We start from the raw sequence: 13,267 nt of genomic DNA, 5'->3' as shown, positions 1-13,267 counted from the left end.
CACTGCTGGGAGGACTCTGCACCCACCCCTCCTGTCTCAGGGCACTGCTGGGAGTGATAGGCACCCACCCCTCCTGTCTCAGGGCACTGCTGGGAGTGATAGGCACCCACCCCTCCTGTCTCAGGGCACTGCTGGGAGTGTTAGGCACCCACCCCTCCTGTCTCAGGGCACTGCTGGGAGTGATAGGCACCCACCCCTCCTGTCTCAGGGCACTGCTGGGAGACATCAGGCATTCCCCCCCCCTGGGACCCCCCCTACAGTACATTGCATGTGTCTCACACCTGGACACAATGGCAGAAGTCACAGTCACAAAAAAGGGACACAGTCTGTGCCAGTGGACACTGCACTCACCTGATAACCTGGTCGCCCATACAGCATGGGGTACCGTGGGAGGATCACATCCACCAAAGCCATGTTCTCCTCCAGGGTGAATGGCTGTGACCTCTCCACAGCCCTTGACATGGTTCCAGGGAATCAGTAGCAGCAGCTGGGTCGTGGAATACAGAGATGTGCAGGCAAGTGCTCCCTCATGGGACCTGGCTGCCTTATATCTGCCTTGCTGGCCCATCTCATGCACAGGAGTACAGAGTGATTGGTCACTCACATTTGCATCCTATGTTTCCTCCAATCCCTTCAAACCTAGCAGTCTGTGGGTTCTCAATCTGTTTTTTTCTCCTGCATGATGTCAGCCCCACTAACACATTGCAACAAAGTAGATTCATTCCAACTGACTTCTGCCGTGCAGCTTCCTGAACAAATTCAAAATTTGAACTTGGTCTCCATGACAACCAGCATGCATGTAGGCCTTAATACTTGTCCCTCATGTGTCCCCTATGGAATTTGGAGCTTCACACACAGGTACGGTGCGTTCCGGGGCCCTAGGGCACCCCAAATGCATATCAACGGCCCGTACACGCGTGCCTACGTTCACTATCACTATGGGTGTCCTCGCGTATGCGTACTTGTTGGAAACCGGGCAACCGGGTTAGCAGTCACCAGGTTCCCAGCACAATGGTAGCTTGGCTCGAGCGGTCGGGGGTCAGGCACCGTGTTAAGCGTACGTCACACCCTCACAATAACCATGCGTTCATCCGTTCCAAAAACGACACTACACCGTAAAAATTATGAAAGAAAGTAGTTTGTCTTTATCTTATTTTCTCTTAGTTGCAGGTTTCAAAACATACATACAATACCATAAGACTTTTCTTGAAAATAGCAGGTCAAATAAATAATACCACAGTGGGGTTTCAATAAATAGGTTCAGGTCATAAATAAACACGGAATAGATATAGGGGCAATAAATACAGATGGCAAATAAATACAGTCAGCAATAAATACAGTGCAGGAATAAATACAGTGCAGGACAATAAATAAAGCACCCTCAATAACTTAAATAACACAATCAATGACAATTACAGTTCACAACACTTTCACGAGGTAGTTTGGTTTCACTTTGCCCAAGTACAGCTTGTGGTCATTTGGATGACATGGGGGGTGTCCCACCTAGATTGGTCAAGGCGGGGCCTGAACTGAGGTAGAATAAGGGTAATCCAAGGATCTGGCTCTCCCAAAATACACAAGCCCTCACAGAGGTCACTGCACCAGTCTCAGTTCACCCTTGACACTCCCAAGCTGGTTCTAACACCCCTCTAGCCCCTAGAATGGTCTTTTAGGGCTCCACGGGGCCTCAGACGCCCCCTCTACCACTTACTGCCCTTTTCACGATGATCGGCTCCGCTCGGCGCCGGGTCGACGTCGCTGGACGGCTCCGGTTCGATGTCGCTGGGCGGCCTCGGTTCGGTGTCGCTGGGCGGCCTCGGTTCGGTGTCGCTGGGCGGCCTCGGTTCGGTGTCGCTGGGCTGTTCCGGTTCGATGTCGCTGGGCGGCCTCGGCTCGATGTCGCTGGGCGGCCTCGGCTCGATGTCGCCTTCCGGCGTCGCAGGGTCACGGCCTCCCCGCTTCCGGGTGTCTCCGGAGTGCGACCTCCACTCCCGACCTCCAGCGCGCTTCACCTCAGATTCCGGCGACTCCAGAGTGCGATCTCCACTCCCGACCTCCGGCGCGCTTCCCCTCAGATTCCGGCATCTCCGGAGTGCGATCTCCACTCCCGACCTCCGGCGCGCTTCACCTCGACCTCAGGTGACTCCTTACTCGACCTCCGGTGTCTCTCCACGACCTCCGTCGGCGCCCACTCTCGACCTCTGACGGCTCCGGGTACGACGTCTGCTTTCTGTCAGCGCCGCTTCTCCACCTCAGGCCTCAGGTCTCCAGGCTTCTCGACGTCAGGACTCCAGGAGGACACCGCTAAACAGGTCAGGAACTTGCTGGTCTTCTTCTTTAAGGCCTCTTCACAATATGTAGGTCCTGAAGATGGTTTTTCTGGTCTTGGTCCCACACAGGGCTCTAGGCTGGGCTTGGTCAGTAGGGACTAGCATCAAGGGTGGGTTTCTGGACCCCACTCCAAGCACTGGTTTCCACCCCTGCTGCCTTACTCCGACCTCCTTCTGAACTGCTCCTCTCTCCTCTCTCTTCTCCAGTCAGATGCCAACTGCCACTCTGAGATGGCCTCCCAACATTCTAAACTGCCTCTCACTGTCACAGGGTTCCAGAATGTTACGGAAGGTTCTAGAAATCTCCAGTGGGTTCTGATGATGTCACAGGTGACAATGGGTGGCCACCATTTTGTGTCTCAGGCCCTCAGACAGAAGTTCCAGGGGTAGGGAAAATGGCTCCCTGACCCTGCATCAACACTAAAAAGTCTGGTGGTTCCCAAAAAGGAAAAATTATAACAGGGTTTGAGGCAAAAGTGGGACAAAATAAATAATGATGAGGAGGGACCACCCAAAGGGCTGACAGGTCTAACACGCGTCCCCCCCAGCTGAAAGTGGGGAGAGCTACCCAACCCCTTGGGAGTTCTCATCACTAAGGCGGAAATACCTTGAGAGACCGTCTGTATTGGCGTGGTCCACTCCAGGCCGATGTTCCACCTGAAAGTCCATTCCCTGTAGGGGGATGTATGACGTTACAACGCACACTTTTACAACGCATGCACTTACAACGCATTTTTTACAACGCATAATCCATTACAACGCACTACACTTACAACGCATGACACTACAACGCATTTTTAAAAACTACCTTTACAACGCATACCATTACAACGCATAATATTAAATTGCATTTAAGGTAAGTATTAGATAGTATAGGGGTAAAAACTACTTTTCTAACTCCAGGGGGTGCAACAGTAGGGTAAATGTTGGATAGTGTAGGGGTAAAAATTACTATTCTAACTCCAGGGGGTGCAACAGTAGGGTAAGTGTTGGATAGTATAGGGGTAAAAATTACTATTCTAACTCCAGGGGGTGCAACAGTAGGGTAAGTGTTGGATAGTATAGGGGTAAAAATTACTATTCTAACTCCAGGGGGTGCAACAGTAGGGTAAGTGTTGGATAGTATAGGGGTAAAAATTGCTATTCTAACTCCAGGGGGTGCAACAGTAGGGTAAGTGTTGGATAGTATAGGGGTAAAAATTACTATTCTAACTCCAGGGGGTGCAACAGTAGGGAAAGTGTTGGATAGTATAGGGGTAAAAATTACTATTCTAACTCCAGGGGGTGCAACAGTAGGGTAAGTGTTGGATAGTATAGGAGTAAAAATTACTATTCTAACTCCAGGGGGTGCAACAGTAGGGTAAGTGTTGGATAGTATAGGGGTAAAAATTACTATTCTAACTCCAGGGGGTGCAACAGTAGGGTAAGTGTTGGATAGTATAGGGGTAAAAATACTATTCTAACTCCAGGGGGTGCAACAGTAGGGTAAGTGTTGGATAGTATAGGGGTAAAAATTACTATTCTAACTCCAGGGGGTGCAACAGTAGAGTAAGTGTTGGATAGTGTAGTGTAATATTATGCGTTGTAATGGTAGGCGTTGTAATGGAATGCGTTGTAAAGGTAGTTTTTAAAAATGCGTTGTAGTGTCATGCGTTGTAAGTGTAGTGCGTTGTAATGGATTATGCGTTGTAAAAAATGCGTTGTAAGTGTAGTGCGTTGTAACAGTTGCGTTGTAAAGGTTGTTCCCCCTGTTGGGAGATAGACCACCTTAGCAACTTGGGATTCTCCCCCTTCATCTGCATCAGCCAACGAAGGGGTCTGTGGTCGGTCTGAACTAGGAAGTGCGAGCCAAACAGGTATGGCCGCAACTTCTTCAGAGCCCATACCACTGCAAAGGCTTCACGCTCTATTGCACTCCACTTCTGTTCCCTGGGAAGTAGTCTCCGGGATAGGAAGACCACGGTTTGATCCAGACCTTCTTCATTGAGTTGCGATAACACTGCCCCAATGCCATGTTCCGATGCATCTGTCTGGACAATGAACTCCTTGGAAAAATCTGGGGCCCTTAAGACCGGGGCCTCGCACATGGCTTGCTTCAGTTTCACAAAGGCCTGCTGGCAAGCCTCCGTCCAGACTACCCGTCGAGGTTGTTTCTTGGACGTAAGCTCCGTGAGGGGGGCCACAATGGTCCCATACCCCTTCACGAAGCGGCGGTAATATCCTGTGAGGCCCAGAAAAGCTCGGACCTCAGTCTGAGTCTTGGGGGGTTCCCAGGCCATGATTGCCTCGATTTTTGCCTGGAGGGGTTGCACCGCTCCCCTACCCACCAAGTGTCCAAGGTACACTACCGACCCCTGCCCGATCTGGCATTTACTGGCCTTGATCGTTAAACCAGCGTGTTTCAGGGCCTGGAGAACAGCTTGCAGGTGACGCAAGTGATCCTCCCAGCTGTTACTGAAGACGGCAATGTCGTCCAGATAAGCAGCAGAGAAACTCTCCATTCCGGCGAGGATCTGGTTCACCAGACGCTGAAACGTGGCAGGTGCGTTCTTGAGCCCAAAGGGCATCACGCAGAACTGGTAGTGGCCCTTGGGCGTGGAGAAGGCTGACCTTTCCTTAGCTCCATCAGTCAGAGAGATCTGCCAGTACCCAGAAGTAAGGTCAAAGGTACTCAGATATTGGGCAGCTCCCAGCCGGTCAATCAGTTCATCCGCCCTCGGGATCGGATGAGCATCAGTCTTGGTTACTGAGTTCAGTCCCCGGTAGTCCACACAGAACCTCAGTTCCGGTTGGGCCCCCGGTGGTGCAGCTTTTGGTACTAATACCACCGGACTGGACCAGGGGCTGCTGGAAGGTTCAATTACTCCTAGCTCCAGCATCTTAGTGACTTCACTGTGAATGCTGGCCTTCACCTTGTCTGTCATCCGGTAGATCTTTGACTTCACAGGTGGGCTGTCTCCTGTGTCCACGTCATGGACGCACAGGTGAGTCCTACCCGGAACAAGGGAGAACAACGAAGAGTATTGCCCCAGGACCTGGCGGCAGTCCTCCTGCTCTTCAGGAGTTAGGGACGGGGAGAGAATCACTCCCTCCACCAACTCATCCTTCTCTTGAGACGCAAATAAGTCGGGAAGAGGCTCGCTTTCCACGTCCTCTGCTCCGTCAGTCACCATTAACAATAGGACTTCGGGCCTCTCATGGTGGGTTTTGAGGCGGTTGGCATGCAGCACCCGTAGGGGCTGACGAGGGGTCTTCAGGTCCACCAAGTAGGTAGCCTTACCCTTCTTCTCCAACACCTCAAAGGGTCCTGACCAGCGATCCTGGAGGGCGCTAAGCTCTCCTGGTTCGATCACCCACACCTTCTGGCCAGGCTCCAACTCCACCGGGTGAGCATTGTGGTCATACCACGCCTTCATTACTGCTTGGCTGGCTTCCAAGTTGTCAGAAGCTTGCTTCCACAACTTAGCCATTTGGCTCCGGAAGGCCAGCATGTAGCTCACCACGTCCTGGGGAAGCTTTCTGGGAGTTCTTTCCCATCCGTCTCTCACCAGGCTGAGAGTTCCACGCACAGGGTGCCCATACAAAAGCTCGAAGGGGCTGAAGCCCACTCCCTTCTGTGGCACTTCCCTGTAGGAAAACAATAGACAGGGTAGGAGGACGTCCCATTTCCTGCGCAGGCTTTCAGGCAGACTTCTGATCATGCCTTTCAAGGTCTTATTGAACCTCTCCACCAGACCATTGGTCTGGGGGTGATAAGGAGTGGTGTACCGGTAGGTCACTCCACACTCCTTCCACATCGCCCGCATGTATGCTGACATGAAGTTGGTCCCCCTGTCGGACACAACTTCCTTGGGAAAACCCACTTGGGTAAAGATTCCCATCAGGGCCCTAGCCACAACAGGTGCAGTAATGGTCCTCAGAGGTATAGCCTCTGGGTACCGTGTGGCATGATCCACCAAAACCAGGATAAACCGGTGACCAGCTGTAGTAGGCGGATCTAACGGACCCACAATGTCGATGCCCACCCTTTCAAAGGGGGTGCTAACGACAGGAAGTGGTTCCAGGGGAGCTTTCAGCTTCACCCCTGTTTTCCCACTGGCTTGACAAGACACACACGTCCGGCAGTAGGTGTCGGACGACACTTTCATCTGAGGCCAATAAAAGTGTGGGACAAGACGGACAAAGGTCTTGTCTTGCCCCAGGTGTCCTGCCAAGGGGATCTCATGAGCCAACTCCAGAAGGAAGGCTCGGTAACGTTGAGGGACAACCAAGGCCCGTGACGATCCGTGCATGGGTGCCTTGGGTTCACTGTAGAGGAGGCCATCCTCCCAGTAAATATTGTAGTTCCCCTCAACGTTCCCTGCTGCCTGGGCTTCGGCCTGTCGCCTCAGTCGCTCAAGGTTAGGACACTCCCTCTGGCCCTTGCAGAATTCCTCCCTGGTCGGCCCTCCCTCCACGTGCCACTCGGCCGGGATGGGTAGGTTCTCCAGTTCGGTAACATCCCCCTCCGCGGACTCCTGGTCCACCACCTCCGGTGGCCTATCCGTCACACGGGGCGCGGATGCCGAGCCAGGCTCCTCCTGCCTTCGGTTCTTCCCTTGATTGGTAGCCGGCGGTGCCTTTGTTCCAGGCTCCCGCCTAAACGAACTCCCCCTCGGGTAGTCGCAGACCTTGTGCTGACACAGGCCCAGTCAGGTGTACCCAGCATCTCAGCATGAGTCCGGTATTCCACCTCCTTCCAAGCATTATGCTCCATGTCATTCCCCAGCAGACAATCGACTGGCACGGCAGGGCTTACGGCAACTCGAAGTAACCCTGCAACCCCTTCCCTTTCAAATGGAACCTCGGCCACCGGATAGTGGCCCATTCTGCCATCAGCCATCGTGGCGGGGTGGAGTACATGGGGAATCACCTGCTCTGGAGACACAAGTTGGCTACGTACCATAGTCATACTGGCTCCTGTGTCTCTCAGAGCCTCCCCTCTTTGGCCGTTGATGGTGACCCACTGCCCATACTTTGTGGTATTTGCGGGCACCTGGATCTTAGGAACCATCTCCTGTTCTCCCAGGGACACTAAAGTGACACCCGCCCACTCCCTTCCCTTACCTAAGGGCATCTCCTCCCCGAGCACTACACTAGCTACTCCGGGGGCCTTTCTTCCGATGAGAGGGGGTGGTCTTTTCGGGCACTTCACATCTCCCTTATAGTGTCCGACACCACCGCACTCGTAGCAATGGACAACCCTTGGCTGCTGACTCTGGCCAGGATTAGGGTTTCTGGGTGGGTTAGCCCCAGGGGTGAATCCCGTTCCCTTCCCTTGGGAACTATTTTGGGGGCCTTTAGAGAACTCCGTTTTCTTTTCCCCTCCTCTTTCTTCTGGGGGGCGCCCTGTCCGGTCTTTTGAGAGTCCCCTCCAGTCCCCCTTGTGGACACCCGGGTACTAGCCCAAATGTCTGCCTCCTCAGCAAGCTTCCGGGGATTGGTCAGCTTGCTATCCACCAGGTGTTGACGCAGTTCAGGGAAACATTTTTCGAGCAGGTGTTCCTTCAACATCAAATCAAACAACCCCTCATAGTGCCTCACCTCACTGCCTTGTATCCAACCCTCTAATGCCTTCTTCGCATAGTCCAGGAAATCCACCCAATTCTGTGTGCCCAGTTTGTGGCTACCCCGGAACTTCTGTCTATACTTCTCGGGTGTTAGTCCAAACTTCCTCATGAGCGCCACTTTCATGGTGGGGTAGTGGGTCTGCTCATCCTGCTCCAGGGCCAATAATGTATCCCTACCAGCTGGAGGCATGTATTTATACAATCCCCCTCCCCAATACTTCTCTGGAACCCCATGGACTCTTAATGAGATCTCATAGGCCGCTAGCCACTTGGCGATATCATCACCCGCACTATAACTAGCTACTATGTCTTTTGGCAAATAGGGTTTGGATTCCCTGGTGATTTCTCTTTCTTCGCTGCCACCACTAGGAACAGGGTGTGCCCCGACCTGTAGGATCTGGAGATCTATCTCCCTGAGCCTCAACTCGTGAGCCATCCTCCGTTCCTCTTTTTCTTTCTCCAGCTTCGCCAAGTCCCATGTGAGTTGTCTTTTCTCCCTCCGGTCAGTGAATTCTGCTTCTAATAAGCCGTGGCTAGAGACACTGCTGCCCTTCCTTGAAAGTGTTCTGGTCCCCGCTACTAGGTCCCCCACCTCAGGTTGGTACAAACCAGCCCCCTCGCTGTCAGGCTCTCCATCCCTGTCCTCTTTCTCAACCTTACTTTCTCGCCGTGCCTCCCCCCAAGCCCTCAAGCTGGTCTGGAGTTCACCCTTCTTTGCACCTTGGGGACAAAACACCCCCTCTCGCTCACAAAACTCTCTGAGTTGGGCCACAGTATAAGTTTCCACATCCTCCAATACAAACTCCATTTTGCCCACTCAGGATAGAAGACAGTTGCTTACAGAAGCTATGCAGGGGGGTACCTTTTGTAATACCTCCTCCCACCACCAGAAGTAAATTTAGAAAAAACAAAACTCAAAATTAGGAAGTCCGCTTGGAGAAAACTCCCGGTGTAGGCCTATGGACTACCCACAGTTATTGTCGAGTAGACGCAAGCACAGCTCTATCCCACCGCTGAACACCAATTTTATGTTGGAAACCGGGCAACCGGGTTAGCAGTCACCAGGTTCCCAGCACAATGGTAGCTTGGCTCGAGCGGTCGGGGGTCAGGCACCGTGTTAAGCGTACGTCACACCCTCACAATAACCATGCGTTCATCCGTTCCAAAAACGACACTACACCGTAAAAATTATGAAAGAAAGTAGTTTGTCTTTATCTTATTTTCTCTTAGTTGCAGGTTTCAAAACATACATACAATACCATAAGACTTTTCTTGAAAATAGCAGGTCAAATAAATAATACCACAGTGGGGTTTCAATAAATAGGTTCAGGTCATAAATAAACACGGAATAGATATAGGGGCAATAAATACAGATGGCAAATAAATACAGTCAGCAATAAATACAGTGCAGGAATAAATACAGTGCAGGACAATAAATAAAGCACCCTCAATAACTTAAATAACACAATCAATGACAATTACAGTTCACAACACTTTCACGAGGTAGTTTGGTTTCACTTTGCCCAAGTACAGCTTGTGGTCATTTGGATGACATGGGGGGGTGTCCCACCTAGATTGGTCAAGGCGGGGCCTGAACTGAGGTAGAATAAGGGTAACCCAAGGATCTGGCTCTCCCAAAATACACAACCCCTCACAGAGGTCACTGCACCAGTCTCAGTTCACCCCTGACACTCCCAAGCTGGTTCTAACACCCCTCTAGCCCCTAGAATGGTCTTTTAGGGCTCCACGGGGCCTCAGATGCCCCCTCTACCACTTACTGCCCTTTTCACGATGATCGGCTCCGCTCGGCGCCGGGTCGACGTCGCTGGACGGCTCCGGTTCGGTGTCGCTGGGCGGCCTCGGTTCAGTGTCGCTGGGCGGCCTCGGTTCGGTGTCGCTGGGCGGCCTCGGTTCGGTGTCGCTGGGCGGCCTCGGTTCGGTGTCGCTGGGCTGTTCCGGTTCGATGTCGCTGGGCGGCCTCGGCTCGATGTCGCTGGGCGGCCTCGGCTCGGTTTCGCCTTCCGGCGTCGCAGGGTCACGGCCTCCCCGCTTCCGGGTGTCTCCGGAGTGCGATCTCCACTCCCGACCTCCGGCGCGCTTCACCTCAGATTCCGGCGACTCCGGAGTGCGATCTCCACTCCCGACCTCCGGCGCGCTTCCCCTCAGATTCCGGCGTCTCCGGAGTGCGATCTCCACTCCCGACCTCCGGCGCGCTTCACCTCGACCTCAGGTGACTCCTTACTCGACCTCCGGTGTCTCTCCACGACCTCCGTCGGCGCCCACTCTCGACCTCTGACGGCTCCGGGTACGACGTCTGCTTTCTTTCAGCGCCGCTTCTCCACCTCAGGCCTCAGGTCTCCAGGCTTCTCGACGTCAGGACTCCAGGAGGACACTGCTAAACAGGTCAGGAACTTGCTGGTCTTCTTCTTTAAGGCCTTTTCACAATATGTAGGTCCTGAAGATGGTTTTTCTGGTCTTGGTCCCACACAGGGCTCTAGGCTGGGCTTGGTCAGTAGGGACTAGCATCAAGGGTGGGTTTCTGGACCCCACTCCAAGCACTGGTTTCCACCCCTGCTGCCTTACTCCGACCTCCTTCTGAACTGCTCCTCTCTCCTCTCTCTTCTCCAGTCAGTTGCCAACTGCCACTCTGAGATGGCCTCCCAACATTGTAAACTGCCTCTCACTGTCACAGGGTTCCAGAATGTTACGGAAGGTTCTAGAAATCTCCAGTGGGTTCTGATGATGTCACAGGTGACAATGGGTGGCCACCATTTTGTGTCTCAGGCCCTCAGACCGAAGTTCCAGGGGTAGGGAAAATGGCTCCCTGACCCTGCATCAACACTAAAAAGTCTGGTGGTTCCCAAAAAGGAAAAATTATAACTGGGTTTGAGGCAAAAGTGGGACAAAATAAATAATGATGAGGAGGGACCACCCAAAGGGCTGACAGGTCTAACAGTACTCGTAGTGGTACGGGCCGTACACGCGCCTGTACGCTCCCTATCACTACGTGTACGCATACGCGAGAACACCCATAGTGATATGGAGCGTACAGGCGTGTGTAGGGTCCGTACCACTACGAGTACGCATACGCAAGAACACCCATAGTGGTAGGGCCGTACACGCGCCTGTACGCTCCATATCACTATGGGTGTTCTCGCGTATGCGTACACGTAGTGATAGGGAGCGTACAGGCGCGTGTACAGCCCGTACCACTACGAGTACGCATACGCGAGGACACCCATACTGATAGGGAGCGTACAGGCGCGTGTACGGCCCGTACCACTACGCATACGCGAGGACACCCATAGTGATAGGGAGCGTACAGGCGCGTGTACGGCCCGTACCACTACGAGTACGCATACGCGAGGACACCCATACTGATAGGGAGCCTACAGGCGCGTGTACGGCCCTACCACTATGGGTGTTCTTGCGTATGCATACTCGTAGTGGTACGGACCGTACACATGCCTGTACGCTCACCATCACGATGGGTACACATACGGCAGCACTCCCATAGTGATATTGGAACGTACGCAGGCCCTCTTAGCAGCAGTACGGCGGTTTTCACACATCACAGTGGTGACAGGCAGCACACAGGAAGGAATAGGGCGGACATACTTGTCCATGGATGGACATCAAGGCATTGTCTGTGCATTACTACATGTGTGGGGCACAGGTGTGACAGGCTGTGATGTGGAACATTACTCCTGAGTCGAGAAGGCACCAGATGTATGATGAGATGTGTACAGATGTAATGTGTGACGGTGCAATGTGTGTCAGGCATGCCCTTGACTCCTTTGACATGTGTGCATGTCGTACTGCACACTTGGGATGAGCGTCACTGGCATGGCACGGACACCAACACACGGAAGTGTCCCCTGATGCCCGGTACAGGGGTTACCACACCTGACTTGTCACTACCCACGGTGCACGATGTGACTATGTCATGTATGTGTGGGGGCTTCCCATTAGGTTGATGTTGGAGCACCCTCAAAAGCTGCAGCTGTTGCAGCAACCAACATGTGTCTGTGTGTAGATTGACATTGCACACTGTTCCGCACACCATGCCACATGTGGTATCGGATGTGAGGTGCGTATGTATGCATGGGACACGGAGTAGCGTGACAAGGACATGTCTGCATCCTATCAATGAATGTGTGGTGAGTCATGACATGTGCACCTTCATGGCAAGGTGTGTGGGCTGTCCTAGTGTAATGTCATGTGACCTGTGGCTCTAGTGTTCCGCTACCAGTCTCTGCAATCGGCATCCTACTTCTGCTGATGTGTGGGTGTATGTCACTCCTGTGTTGCGTCTGGCTGTTCACTTGCACTGGGACACAGCTAATCCCATGGCATGGCATGTGGAGGTTCTCAATCTCCGTGTGTACCTGGGTCTTGGTAGGAGTGTCAGCTGCCAGCCATACGTGTCCAGGGCATGTGGCACATACCTGACTCCGTATGTAGCATATGTGTATAGACGGATTAACATGTGCTCAGTACAAATTATTTGTTGTTGTGGTGCACTCACTCTTCCTTGTCACTTCCAAATTACTGCAGAGCGCCGCCTCTTCCCCGAGCAATTCCGGACTTGGCTGCCATGCGGGAGAATGATCGTATCCGGTGCTACCGCTTCCCACAACGGTTGATTCTGGAGTTGACGGCGAGACTGGCACCACACCTGCAACCGCTGCACAGGTATCCTACGGCACTGACACCCAAGCTGAAGGTAATGGCAGCCCTACATTTTCTAGCCACGGGTACCTTTCAAAATACCATAGCTCATGTTGGTGGCATGTCCCAGAGCATGTTCTGCCGTGTGCTGCATGATTTCTTAGAGGCCATGTTGATTCACCTGGATGACTTCATCAAGTTCCCAACCCCTGAACAGTTGACTGGGGTCAAGCGTGGATTCTATGCCCTGGGAGGGATGCCCCATGTCATCGGGTCCATAGATGGGACACATGTTGCCTTGGTACCACCACACGCACAGGAGGTAGCGTACCGCAATCGGAAGCACTACCACTCCATCAATGCCCTTGTGGTGTGTCTGTCCAACATGGTGATTTCACATGTCTGTGCTCGTTTTCCAGGATCAGCACACGGTGCCTACATCATGAGGCGTAGCAGGGTGCCTGAAATGATGACGCAGCTGCGCAACGAACGAGCATGTGTTGTTGGTGGGTACAGTCTGTCTGTCCTGTATTTTGCATAGCCTACCAGCACGACCGCTTCACCAGTTCTAACGATGTCCATGTGCTTCCCATGTAGGAGACGCTGGCTATCCCAACATGCCATGGCTGCTCACACCTCTCCGCAACCCCATCACGC

At 53.0% G+C, this 13,267-nt stretch overlaps 1 long non-coding RNA gene across 1 annotated transcript in view; it reads left to right on the top strand.

Annotated features, from left to right (window-relative positions):
- The window catches only part of LOC146812557 (uncharacterized), a 141,289-nt gene that overhangs the window by 10,264 nt on the left and 117,758 nt on the right, over positions 1-13,267 (top strand). The window contains exon 2 of the long non-coding RNA XR_014965952.1: positions 12,497-12,665. This is a non-coding gene — a long non-coding RNA (uncharacterized LOC146812557). The remainder of the gene's footprint in view (positions 1-12,496; positions 12,666-13,267) is intronic.

This window comes from Triturus cristatus, chromosome 7 (assembly GCF_964204655.1).
Source record: "Triturus cristatus chromosome 7, aTriCri1.1, whole genome shotgun sequence".
NCBI lineage: Eukaryota > Metazoa > Chordata > Amphibia > Caudata > Salamandridae > Triturus > Triturus cristatus.
Note: the sequence above shows the minus strand (reverse complement) of the source record. Positions and strands in the feature narration are given on the sequence as shown.